The 14368-nt window shown below is 40.0% G+C and overlaps 1 protein-coding gene across 4 annotated transcripts in view; it reads right to left on the bottom strand.

Moving 5' to 3' along the window:
• LOC139380746 (LIM and senescent cell antigen-like-containing domain protein 1) overlaps nucleotides 1-14368 on the bottom strand; it is a 71164-nt gene that overhangs the window by 45523 nt on the left and 11273 nt on the right. Inside the window, exon 1 of one of the 4 annotated variants that reach the window (XR_011628465.1) lies at nucleotides 5546-5597. The exons of the other annotated variants lie outside the window; for them this stretch is intronic. The gene's annotated coding sequence lies outside the window, so the exon portion shown is untranslated. Of the gene's footprint in view, nucleotides 1-5545; nucleotides 5598-14368 lie in introns of those variants that run through there. 4 annotated transcript variants of the gene reach the window in all.

Below are 14368 nucleotides of genomic sequence, written 5' to 3'. Positions count from 1 at the left end.
TAGTATATGTAGTTGTGAACATTACAGAGTGTTCTTTAGTACATGTAGTTGTGAACATTACAGAGTGTTCTTTAGTATATGTGGTTGTGAACATTACAGAGTGTTCTTTAGCTTTAGTATATGTAGTTGTGAACATTACGGAGTGTTCTTTAGCTTGAGTATATATAGTTGTGAACATTACAGAGTGTTCTTTAGCTTTAGTATATGTAGTTGTGAACATTACAGAGTGTTCTTTAGCTTTAGTATATGTAGTTGTGAACATTACAGAGTGTTCTTTAGCTTTAGTATATATAGTTGTGAACATTACAGAGTGTTCTTTAGTATATGTAGTTGTGAACATTACAGAGTGTTCTTTAGTATATGTAGTTGTGAACATTATGGAGTGTTCTTTAGTATATGTAGTTGTGAACATTACAGAGTGTTCTTTAGCTTTAGTATATGTAGTTGTGAACATTACAGAGTGTTCTTTAGCTTTAGTATATGTAGTTGGGAACATTACAGAGTGTTCTTCAGTATATGTAGTTGTGAACATTACGGAGTGTTCTTTAGTATATGTAGTTGTGAACATTACAGAGTGTTCTTTAGTATATGTAGTTGTGAACATTACGGAGTGTTCTTTAGTATATGTAGTTGTGAACATTACAGAGTGTTCTTTAGTATATGTAGTTGTGAACATTACAGAGTGTTCTTTAGTATATGTAGTTGTGAACATTACAGAGTGTTCTTTAGCTTTAGTATATGTAGTTGTGAACATTACAGAGTGTTCTTTAGCTTTAGTATATGTAGTTGTGACCATTATGGAGTGTTCTTTAGCTTTAGTATATGTGGTTGTGAACATTACAGAGTGTTCTTTAGCTTTAGTATATGTAGTTGTGAACATTACAGAGTGTTCTTTAGCTTTAGTATATGTAGTTGTGAACATTACAGAGTGTTCTTTAGCTTTAGTATATATAGTTGTGAACATTACAGAGTGTTCTTTAGTATATGTAGTTGTGAACATTACGGAGTGTTCTTTAGCTTTAGTATATGTAGTTGTGAATATTACAGAGTGTTCTTTAGTATATGTAGTTGTGAACATTATAGAGTGTTCTTTAGCTTTAGTATATGTGGTTGTGAACATTACAGAGTGTTCTTTAGCTTTAGTATATGTAGTTGTGAACATTACAGTGTTCTTTAGTATATGTAGTTGTGAACATTACAGAGTGTTCTTTAGTATATGTAGTTGTGAACATTACAGAGTGTTCTTTAGCTTTAGTATATGTGGTTGTGAACATTACAGAGTGTTCTTTAGCTTTAGTATATGTAGTTGTGAACATTACAGAGTGTTCTTTAGTATATGTAGTTGTGAACATTACGGAGTGTTCTTTAGTATATGTAGTTGTGAACATTACAGAGTGTTCTTTAGTATATGTAGTTGTGAACATTACAGAGTGTTCTTTAGTATATGTAGTTGTGAACATTACAGAGTGTTCTTTAGCTTTAGTATATGTAGTTGTGAACATTACAGAGTGTTCTTTAGTATATATAGTTGTGAACATTACGGAGTGTTCTTTAGTATATGTAGTTGTGAACATTACAGAGTGTTCTTTAGCTTTAGCAGGTCTTTTTTGTAGCAGTTCATCTCGTGTTTTTCCAACAGAATGTTTCCTAAAAGTTCAAACATGGCTATATTTCATTTAAATTTTAGGAATGTTCTAGCAATGTTCTCCAACTGGATTGACATTGGGAATGTTCTCAAATCTTTCAGAGAATGTTAAGAACCAACGTTCTTCTTTGGGAATTACAGTACATAAGCATAACATTGTCTACAGGTTTCCTCATGGTTCTATTTAAAGTCATGGTGTCAAATTGATCAGAGAACGTTCAGAAATGTTTCATAAAAACCACAAGAAAACTTTAGTAATGTTCAAAAAAGGTTCAAAGAATGTTATTTTAAAACATATACATTCTGTTCTTAGCATCAACAAAACTCCGTCTGTCCTCTATCTTGTTAAGTACAGTTGTGGCCAAAAGTTTTGAGAATGACACAATATTCATTTTCACAAAGTCTGCTGCCTCAGTGTCTTTAGATATTTTTGTCAGATGTTACTATGGAATACTGAAGTATAATTAAAAGCATTTCATAAGTGTCAAAGGCTTTTATTGACAATTACATGAAGTTGATGCAAAGAGTCAATATTTGCAGTGTTGACCCTTCTTTTTCAAGACCTCTGCAATCCGCCCTGGCATGCTGTCAATTAACTTCTGGGCCACATCCTGACTGATGGCAGCCCATTCTTGTATAATCAATGCTTGGAGTTTGTCAGAATTTGTGAGTTTTGACCATTTCTTGTGTATACGATGCTCTTATGACAGGACTAACACTGCCTGGGCTAGATAAACCCCGACTTAGATGGGAAAAAGATCTGGGTATTGATCTTGATGAGGATCTATGGAGTGACCTATGCAGGGATGGTGTTACATCCACATTGAACTCCAGATACAGACTGATCCAGTTTAATTTCCTCCATCAGCTCTATATCACCCCATCTAGACTACACAAGTTCAACCCTGATATCTCCTCCCTATGTTTTAGATGTGGCTCAGATGAAGGAACATTCCTCCATTCCACTTGGCAGTGTTCAAAACTACACGGTTTCTGGCAGGGGGTATGCAATACCATATCCTCAATTCACGGGGTTGCATTCCCTTTAGACCCGGAGGTCTATCTACTGGGTAACTTCACTAACACCAATCTTAGGCAAAGCCATACTATAAAGCTAACAGAAATATTGCTAGCGATTGCCAAGAAATGTATTGCCTTGAAATGGAAATTGGATTCCTCCCTGCCAGTTGCAATGTGGCTATCGGAAGTTAATAGTTGTATCCCTTTGGAGAAAATCACTTACTGCTGGAACTGAGGAATAAGTTAAAGACATTTTACAGAATTTGGCAACCTTTTATTGACTATATGGAGAATCTCCCCCCACATCTCATTGATTTAATCTATATATAATCCTCACATAATGTTTCACACGTAATGTATAATATGTAGCCTACGGCAGGTGATCCAATGTCCAATCCAATTTTTTCTTATTGTATGTTTGTATATATAATTATAATTATTTATTTATTTTTGTTACGCTCGTCTGTTACTGTCACTTTGTCCTATCGTTGTCTAATATCTTTTTATGTTTGTTTTGAATGTTCTTAATTGGAAAATGCAAAAATAAAATATAAAAAATAAAAAATAAAGAATTTGTGGGTTTTGTTTGTCCAACCGCCTCTTGAGGATTGATCACAAGTTCTCAATGGGATTAAGGTCTGGGGAATTTCCTGGCCATGGACCCAAAATATCGATGTTTTGTTCCCCGAGCCACTTAGTTATCACTTTTGCCTTATGGCAAGGTGCTCCATCATGCTGGAAAAGGCATTGTTCATCACCAAACTGTTCCTGGATGGTTGGGAGAAGTTGCTCTTGGAGGATGTGTTGGTACCCTTCTTTATTCATTGCTGTGGTCTGAGGAAAAATTGTGAGTGAGCCCACTCCCTTGGCGCTGAAGCAACCCCACACATGAATGGTCTCAGGATGCTTTACTGTTGGCATGACACAGGACTGATGGTAGCGCTCACCTTGTCTTCTCCGGACAAGCTTTTTTCCAGATGCGCCAAAAAATCGGAAAGGGGATTCATCAGAGAAAATTACTTTACCCCAGTCCTCAGCAGTCCAATCCCTGTACCTTTTGTAGAATATCAGTCTGTCCCTGATGTTTTTCCTGGAGAGAAGTGGCTTCTTGCTGCCCTTCGTGACACCAGGGCATACTCCAAAAGTCTTCGCTTCACTGTGCGTGCAGATGCACTCACTGCTGCCTGTTGCCCTCACACCTGCCTGCTGCCATTCCTGAGCAAGCTCTGTACTGGTGGTGCCCCGATACCGCAGCTGAATCAACTTTAGGAGACGGTCCTGGCGCTTGCTGGACTTTCTTGGGCGCCCTGAAGCCTTCTTCACAACAATTGAACCGTTCTCCTTGAAGTTCTTGATGATCCGATAAATGGTTGATTTAGATGCAATCTTACTGGCAGCAATATCCTTGCCTGTAAAGACCTTTTTGTGCAAAGCAATGATGATGGCACGTGTTTCCTTGCAGGTAACCATGGTTGACAGAGGAAGAACAATAATTCCAACTCAATCAGCATGACAGAGTGCTCTCCAGCCTTGTCCTCGTCAACACTCACACCTGTGTTAACAAGAGAATCACTGACATGATGTCAGCTGGTCCTTTTATGGCAGGGCTGAAATGCAGTGGAAATGTTTTTTGGGGATTCAGTTAATTTGCATGGCAAAGAGGGACTTTGCAATTAATTGCAATTCATCTGATCACTCTTCATAACATTCTGGAGTATATGCAAATTGCCATCATACAAACTGAGGCAGCAGACTTTGTTAAAATTAATATTTGTGTCATTCTCAAAACTTTTGGCCACAACTGTATGTTCAGGAGTGTTGGCTGCGCCTACTAATTGGCCACACCTGATCTAAATGAGTGCTTGTTTCTTTTGAAATGGGGTCTGTTTGAATAGACTAAAATGAACGGTTTTGTATGAGTTAAAAATAACATCAGGTGCAAGCTCCACCCTGGTGGCACAGTGGACTAATTCTATGGATATAGAACAGGAGATCATAGGTTTGAATCTCACTGACACCATGCCACTAAATAAATATGTTTGCATGATTAATGCCTAAGCTAATTTATTTCCATGGCTCCTATCTGTGCTTGGAGTTCAAAACAGTTAACCTAAGCTAGCACTGTTATTAAAATTCTTATTGAAACATGTTCTCAGAATGTTATTTAATTACCATGAAATAAACTATAATTTCCGTCTCAGAAAGTTAAAATAACCTGCCAGGAAAACTTTAAAGGAACCATAGTAAAAAGTTCTCAGAACCTCCCTGCAACCTAAAGATTAACGTTCCTAGAACAGGTCAAATGTTCACTTCCATTCTCTGAATGTTTAAAACATTTTCAGTTTTACCGGTCTGGAAAAGTATGGTTTCGTTTCCAAAACCAATGGGAAACCAAAAACTTTAGTTCCCACAGCTTCCAAGGAACAAAATGTGCAAGCTTCGTTGGGACTTTATTGTGTGTGTGTGTGTGTGTGTTTGTATATGTGCGTGCATGCTTGTGTGCATGCGTGCTACTGCAGACAATATCACAATCCCTAACCCCACCCATATCAGACCGATGTCAATCTCTACACCAACATGAGAGCAACCCAATCAAACATCTGCAGAAGATCTGCAGAAGGTGATATCACAAGGACCTGTGACATTAACAGAAAATAACAGTCATCACAAACTAGAGACAAACAAACACACAGACAGAGAGAGGAGCAAAAGAGAGAGAACCAGAGACACAGGCAGGTCCTGGTGTAGCAGAGGACTAGACTGGCTAAAACATTTGAAGGTATAGGCCTACAGCAACTAAACAATGACCCACACAGACACAGAGAAAAAACAACTGTCCAAAATTAAGATGAATGAAATGTAATGAAGTGGTTTACTTACATTTTACTCAGTGCTGAGGTGTGTTGAGTCTGCCCACAGAATATTATGAGAATATGCTATAACCTGATATTGTTCCTCTTACTCAGAGGATGTTATTGGCTAATACAGTGAGAGAGGGAAGTGTGTGTGTGTGTGTGTGTATGTGTGTGTGTGAGAGAGATATTCATGCCATAAGGCTAGTTCTGTCTCTAGAGTCAACATGCCCAGCAGCTTTCACCTTCACTAGCCTGCCTTAACCTGCACTACATTCCACACACACACACACACACACACACACACACACACACACACACACACACACACACACACACACACACACACACACACACACACACACACACACACACACACACACACACACAAACAAACACACAAACCTCCCCTCAGGTTCCTCTAAATCAGGGATGGGCAACTTTGATGGGGTGGGGGCCACAAAAAATCTGAACTCATGGCCGCAGTGGCTCGCGGGTCTGTGTACCCACATCCATATCCACACATGCAGTCAGAGATGGCCCTAGCCTTTTGGGGGCCCTAAGTTAGTCTAGCTGGCTAGACTAACTTACCAATCTAAAAATGTTTAGCTGACATGGGCAAATTGAGTGGCTGTCAGGGACTGACATAATAACAGAAAAACTCCTAATGCACAACCAAAAAATGCACTGTGTATATTCTACTATTCTAACTCTCAGCAGTAAGTTGGGCAGGGTAGCTGGCAGGGTAGCTGGCAGGGTAGCTGGCAGGGTAGCTGGCAGGGTAGCTGGCAGGGTAGCTGGGGTGTCGGCCGCCCGCCACCTTCTGGCTGGCTGACTGCAACACTGACACAGTGGAGTACTGTCCTTGAGATTTACTTGGTTGCTTCCCATATATAATTCATTATTTCTATGGAAAAGGACATGTGCTATTTGAATAGATTTTGCCAAAAGAAATAAAAGAGTGATATCAGCCAGTGTAGGAAAGCCAAGTAACATTATGTCCAAATCCAACAGAACATGAAGATACTGCCCCTTTCTGGACTTAACAGGTACTGCAGTCTTATTGACAAATACTACAGTCGACTCTGTTCTTACGGCCATCTAGTTTAAATATTTGAGATAATTCTTTCAAAGAGACATTGAATCAATATAACTGAGACGAGCAAAAACCCACTAATACATTGTTTTCTCTACAATCAAGATCTGATACTGCAGATTGTGTAGGTTGCATGTAGAAGAAACAGAATACTATAACATAGTATGTGTTACCAAAGTATTTTGTTAGGCTGCTGTGTGGTTGTTGTTGTTTGTGTTGTCACTACTAGTGTCCCTAATGTGTCTGTTGCCATGTCTCTCTGCTCAGCCATATCACTTCCTATTTGGCTGCCTGTGTGTGTGTGTTTTTGTGTCATGGTGTGGTAGTAGATAGTGGCTCAGAGACCCATGACTATTTTAGTGTGGGGAGAGTTTGTTATGCAAAGCGTAATATGCTGGCACCTGGCAGGCATGACAAGTGTGTGTGTGTGTGTGTGTGTGTGTGTGTGTGTGTGTGTGTGTGTGTGTGTGTGTGTGTGTTAGTGGCTGACTGTCTCAGGGTGCAGTCCTGTGGTAATAGTAAGGGCTAGAGTAGGGACAGGGCTAGGGAAAGAGTAAACTGTGTATATAACAACATATCATCTTTGTTTATTGTGTGGGTCACAAGAGGATACAAAGAAGAGGTTTTGGTGTTGGATCACTCACATTCCTAGAATGACTGACAGCCACAGAGAAGTTTGGGAAGCAGAACCACTCCTCTGATTTGAAGAGTGCTGCAGAGATGGTTGTCTTTCTGGAAGGTTCTCCCATTTCCACAGAGGAGCTCTGTCAAAGTGACCATCGAGATTGGGGTCAACTCCCTGACCAAGGACCTTTCCCCCCGATTTCTCAGTTAGGCCGGGCGACCAGCTCTAGGAAGCGTCTTGGTGGTTCCAAACTTCTTTCATTTAAGAACGATGGAGGCCACTGTGTTCTTGGGGACCTTCAATGCTGCAGACATTTTTTGGTACCTTTCCCAAGATCTGTGCCTAGACACAATCCTGTCTCAGAGCTCTATGGACTCTTCCTTCAACCTCATTGCTTGGTTTTTGCTCTGACATGCACTGTCAACTGTGGGACGTTATATAGAGAGGTGTGTGCCTTTCCAAATCATGTTCATTTAATTGAATTTATCACAGGTGGACATCTCAAGGATGATCAATGGACACAGGATGCACCTGAGCTCAATTTTCGAGTCCCATAGCAAAGGGTCTGAATACTTCTGTAAATAAGGTATTTCTGTTTTGTATTTTTTTTATGCTGGTTTCTGCTTTGTCATTATGCGGTATTGTATGTAGATTGATGAGGATTTTTTTTATTGAATCCATTTTAGAATAAGGCTGTAACGTAACAAAATGTGGAAAAGGGGAACTTTCCGAATGCAATGTAAGTGCTTGGATTTTTTCAACTTTGGAGAATCTCTCGTAAGATGGGTAAAATGTACATACAACAATCTTCTATGACAAAAAATAAATAACAGTTACTTCTCTTTGAATTGCCAAGAGGTGTAAAACAAGGTTGCTCTTTGTCACCATACCTATTTAATATGGCCATTGAACTGTTGGCTTTAAAATCAGATCAACAATAACTTTAAGGGGCTAAAAAGGAATGGATTAGAGACAAAAGTATCAATGTACACCAATGATTAAAGCATTCTCTTGAGTCCTCAATCTTCAACCTTGAAGAGCCTTATTGAAGACCTGGATAATTTCTCCAGTTTCTCTGGACTAAAACTCAACTATGATAAGTGTACTATATTATGGATTGGGTCTCCAATAGATACAGTGGGGCAAAAAAGTATTTAGTCAGCCACCAATTGTACAAGTTCTCCCACTTAAAAAGATGAGAGAGGCCTGTAATTTTCATCATAGCTCCACTTCAACTATGACAGACAAAATGAGAAAAAAAAATCCAGAAAATTACATTGTAGGATATTTATTGAATTGATTTGCAAATTATGGTGGAAAATAAGTATTTGGTCACCTACAAACAAGCAAGATTTCTGGCTCTCACAGACCTTCTTTAAGAGGCTCCTCTGTCCTCCACTCGTTACCTGTATTAATGGCACCTGTTTGAACTTGTTATCAGTATAAAAGACACCTGTCCACAACCTCAAACAGTCACACTCCAAACTCCACTATGGCCAAGACCAAAGAGCTGTCAAAGGACACCAGAAACAAAATTGTAGACCTGCACCAGGCTGGGAAGACTGAATCTGCAATAGGTAAGCAGCTTGGTTTGAAGAAATCAACTGTGGGAGCAATTATTAGGAAATGGAAGACATACAAGACCACTGATAATCTCCCACGATCTCGCAAGATCTCACCCCGTGGGGTCAAAATGATCACAAGAACGGTGAGCTAAAATCCCAGAACCACACGGGGGGACCTAGTGAATGACCTGCAGAGAGCTGGGACCAAAGTAACAAAGCCTACCATCAGTAACATACTATGCCGCCAGGGACTCAAATCCTGCAGTGCCAGACGTGTCCCCCTGCTTAAGCCAGTACATGTCCAGGCCCGTCTGAAGTTTGCTAGAGAGCTTTTGGATGATTCAGAAGAAGATTGGGAGAATGTCATGTGGTCAGATGAAACCAAAATATAACTTTTTGGCAAAAACTCAACTCATCGTGTTTGGAGGACAAAGAACGCTGAGTTGCATCCAAAGAACACCATACCTACTGTGAAGCATGGGGGTGGAAACATCATGCTTTGGGGCTGTTTTTCTGCAAAGGGACCAGGACGACTGATCCGTGTAAAGGAAAGAATGAATGGGGCCATATATTGTGAGATTTTGAGTGAAAACCTCCTTCCATCAGCAAGGGCATTGAAGATGAAACGTGGCTGGGTCTTTCAGCATGACAATGATCCCAAACACACCGCCCGGGCAACGAAGGAGTGGCTTCGTAAGAAGCATTTCAAGGTCCTGGAGTGGCCTAGCCAGTCTCCAGATCTCAACCCCATAGAAAATCTTTGGAGGGAGTTGAAAGTCTGTGTTGCCCAGCAACAGCCCCAAAACATCACTGCTCTAGAGGAGATCTGCATGGAGGAATGGGCCAAAATACCAGCAACAGTGTGTGAAAACCTTGTGAAGACTTACAGAAAACGTTTGACCTCTGTCATTGCCAACAAAGGGTATATAACAAAGTATTGAGATAAACTTTTGTTATTGACGAAATACTTATTTTCCACCATAATTTGCAAATAAATTCATTAAAAATCCTACAATGTGATTTTCTGGAATTTTTTTCTCATTTTGTCTGTCATAGTTGAAGTGTACCTATGATGAAAATTACAGGCCTCTCTCATCTTTTTAAGTGGGAGAACTTGCACAATTGGTGGCTGACTAAATACTTTTTTGCCCCACTGTACAAGCTTTAAATTTCAATGTGGTCTCCCAATTAAATGGGCGGATGGTGAAGTCAATGTGCTTGGTGTTAGGGGTGCTGCCAGGGATTTTGGGCCCCATGAAAAGATATCACATTGGGCCCCACCACCACAGGCCACACCAACCCTGCGTTAACATCCTGAGAATCAAGATGTTAACTTATATTTACTGATTGCTGTAACCACACACCTCCAGAACCCAATCGACCCATTCAAAGCTTTAAATAACTCTACCTTTGCAGGCTTGCATCTCTCTTGTAGTTCAAAATTTACTGTACGATATTTACTGACAGTGAGCTGTGAAAATATAACACTGTGCAGACATGCATGCAACATTCTGCATACAGTGGAATTCACTATTTGATGCAAGACTGATCCCCCTCTATAAGAAATGTGCTAAAGGCCATCTTTTACAGTCTAAATGTCATTTGAATGGTAAAACTCTTGAATGGTAAAATACTTGAATCTTAACATTAAAATAAATATAACTTAAATATACATTAACCTCGTCAATTAAAATAAATAACATTATCATCTATTGAATAATATAACAAACAAAATAATAAAATCAGCAGCAGATTGTTTAACTAAGTATACATACCAACTAGAAAATATGCATAGTCACTTCACCTCCACCGACAGATTACCTTAACTAACCTGTACCCCCGCACACTGACTCGGTACCGGTGTCCCCTGTATATAGCCTCATTATTGTTATTCTTATTGTGTTACTTTTTTTATTACTTTTTATTTTCGTCTACTTGGTAAATATTTTCTTAACTCTTCTTGAACTGCACTGTTGGCTAAGGGCTTGTAAGTAAGCATTTCATGGTAAAGTCTACACTTGTTGTATTCGGCGCATGTGACAAATAAAGTTTGATTTGATATGCAGCTGTAAAAGTGGAAATGGAAATGAAAAGGCCTGATGGTGGCGCTAGAGGAAAGGTCAAGTGGAAATGGAAATGAAAAGGCCTGATGGTGGCGCTAGAGGAAAGGTCAAGAGGAAATGGAAATGAAAAGGCCTGATGGTGGTGCTAGAGGAAAGGTCAAGTGGAAATGGAAATGAAAAGGCCTGATGGTGGCGCTAGAGGAAAGGTCAAGTGGAAATGGAAATGAAAAGGCCTGATGGTGGTGCTAGAGGAAAGGTCAAGTGGAAATGGAAATGAAAAGGCCTGATGGTGGCGCTAGAGGAAAGGTCAAGTGGAAATGGAAATGAAAAGGCCTGATGGTGGCGCTAGAGGAAAGGTCAAGAGGAAATGGAAATGAAAAGGCCTGATGGTGGTGCTAGAGGAAAGGTCAAGTGGAAATGGAAATGAAAAGGCCTGATGGTGGTGCTAGAGGAAAGGTCAAGTGGAAATGGAAATGAAAAGGCCTGATGGTGGTGCTAGAGGAAAGGTCAAGTGGAAATGGAAATGAAAAGGCCTGATGGTGGTGCTAGAGGAAAGGTCAAGTGGAAATGGAAATGAAAAGGCCTGATGGTGGCGCTAGAGGAAAGGTCAAGTGGAAATGGAAATGAAAAGGCCTGATGGTGGCGCTAGAGGAAAGGTCAAGTGGAAATGGAAATGAAAAGGCCTGATGGTGGCGCTAGAGGAAAGGTCAAGTGGAAATGGAAATGAAAAGGCCTGATGGTGGCGCTAGAGGAAAGGTCAAGTGGAAATGGAAATGAAAAGGCCTGATGGTGGCGCTAGAAGAAAGGTCAAGTGGAAATGGAAATGAAAAGGCCTGATGGTGGCGCTAGAGGAAAGGTCAAGAGGAAATGGAAATGAAAAGGCCTGATGGTGGCGCTAGAGGAAAGGTCAAGTGGAAATGGAAATGAAAAGGCCTGATGGTGGTGCTAGAGGAAAGGTCAAGTGGAAATGGAAATGAAAAGGCCTGATGGTGGCGCTAGAGGAAAGGTCAAGTGGAAATGGAAATGAAAAGGCCTGATGGTGGTGCTAGAGGAAAGGTCAAGTGGAAATGGAAATGAAAAGGCCTGATGGTGGCGCTAGAGGAAAGGTCAAGTGGAAATGGAAATGAAAAGGCCTGATGGTGGCGCTAGAGGAAAGGTCAAGTGGAAATGGAAATGAAAAGGCCTGATGGTGGCGCTAGAGGAAAGGTCAAGTGGAAATGGAAATGAAAAGGCCTGATGGTGGCGCTAGAGGAAAGGTCAAGTGGAAATGGAAATTAAAAGGCCTGATGGTGGCGCTAGAGGAAAGGTCAAGAGGAAATGGAAATGAAAAGGCCTGATGGTGGTGCTAGAGGAAAGGTAAAGTGGTCACCAAATCAATAGGTTTCTTCCACTTGGGGTCTTGATTGTGCACAACACATTTTTATGGCAATCCAGTCATTACTTTGAGATATATCTTGTTCTCAGTCTGTTCTCAGTCTTGTTCTGAGCCTGTGGGCATCATGTGCGTAGTGATCCAATATCCATAGCCATGCCATTTAACAGTTATCACTGACCCTTGCTCAGCCTTACTCACCAAGAGCCCAGCGCCGAGCCTTCTTGCTAGCAAAGTCCCTGATCAAGTCTTTGAAGTCCAGCTTTCTAGATAACTGACGTTCAATGGACAGCATGGCAAGACTGCAAAGCCTGTCCTGGGACATAGTGGACCTCAAATAGTTTTTTAGCAGTTTTAGTTTACTGAAAGCTCTCTCGCCACCAGCAACGGTCACAGGCAGTGTGGAAAATATACGTAAAGAAATGCACACTTCTACAGAAATGCTTTGCAGCTGCATCTTACAAATTGCATTCAGGAGACCAAGAGGGGACAAGTTAGGGGGGAAAGTGGCAGCATATACAGTGTTCAGGTGTCTTACTTCATTTGGAAACCCAGGTGTAAGATCTCTAGAATACTTCATGATCAGTGGTTGGCACACAGAAGGGACTTTATCCTCACTAATCTGCCCAACTTTCAGAACAGCAGAACATGATTCTACAATTTTTGCAGTGTTCTGGAACCTAATGTCCAAGCCACTTATGATGTTGTCCATAGCAGTAAAAAACACGGTCTCATCATGGAATCTCTTATTTTTCTTCTAAATTGCTAAACTGAGGTGCAACAATCATTTGCATAGCAATCAGTGTTGCCTCAGACAGGAGAGACTCCCATCCATCTCAAAGAACCTGCATCTCTTCGTTTAAGGCTCTGATATTGGCTGCCTCAAGTGAGATTTTTCCTGAATGGAGAATCAGGATATTAACTTTTTGTCAAAAATAAGAAAAATAAACTGTTCGTTTTTTAATAAATTGTAAATAAAATAATATAACAATGATGATAGGTTAATAATTTAATATAGATGTTTCTTAACCTAATGTTCTAATAATTGTTTAGGGCCCTGTCTGTCACAGGCCCTTAGAATCGTCCTAACTTTTCCCCCATACAGCACCCCTGCTTGGTGTACATATCGTGGAAAAGTTGAGCGATCTCGCAAAACTTTGCAAAATAGATAGATTTCCCTGATTAATTGTCTAGTTATATCGCAGTTTACATATTATTCATGGCCCTACCGACTCCAGGAGAATCATTTTTCAAATCATGTGAAAAAAAGTATTTCACTTTATTTGGAAAGGCAAGTTAAACCTCCATATTTATAAAACGAACACGAGCCTTAACTATTAAGGCATTAAACCTCTCTCTTAAAGTCTCCATTGTACTGAAATTGTATCTAAATCCAAACTGTTTTTTAGCAAGATTCTAAGAGGCCCATCCAATGTTAAAAAGCGGCCTCTTTTCCTTTGTGCAGATTAAAACCTCACATTTTCAGTGGATTGACAAGGGATCTCTGTTGAAAGTATCACCCTTTTTTAAAGGAAGTCAGAGTCATACAATTTCAATTTCCTCCTCCAAAAAAAGGCAGATCTAATATTACAGCCAATAATATGGCTAAACCCCAATGTACTGAGAGAGAGAAAAAAAATATTGGAAGAAATGCACAAGAAGGGTATAATATTTATGAAGAACATTGTAAACAAGGACGGTAAAATGATGTCACAAAAGCAAATAACAACAGTGTATGGAGGTGTATGCACTAAACACAATTATAACCAACTCATTGCGGCTCTGCCACAAAATTGGCAGTGACAATTACTTAAAGAAGAAATTAAAGAATTAGTCTGTCTGCCACCCATTAAATATCATACATGGCTTGAAATGATTAGTATATAAATAAATAAATGTAGCAGTTTCACTTAAAGTCAAAAGGCTTGACATCAATGCCGTATGAAATTCAAGTCAGTTGGGAACATGTTTTTGATGTACCAATACCTTGGCATCGGGTCTATGAACTGACATACAAAACAACAATTGACACATAAATCCGTTCATTTCAACATCCAGGAATGGATGTTATGTCATAATATCAGGGTTCAGATAGACCAGCCAATGTATTGTTAGGGGATCTGAAGAACC

The sequence above is a fragment of the Oncorhynchus clarkii genome, chromosome 22 (assembly GCF_045791955.1).
Source record: "Oncorhynchus clarkii lewisi isolate Uvic-CL-2024 chromosome 22, UVic_Ocla_1.0, whole genome shotgun sequence".
NCBI lineage: Eukaryota > Metazoa > Chordata > Actinopteri > Salmoniformes > Salmonidae > Oncorhynchus > Oncorhynchus clarkii.
This window is presented reverse-complemented; position numbering and strand designations above follow the sequence as displayed.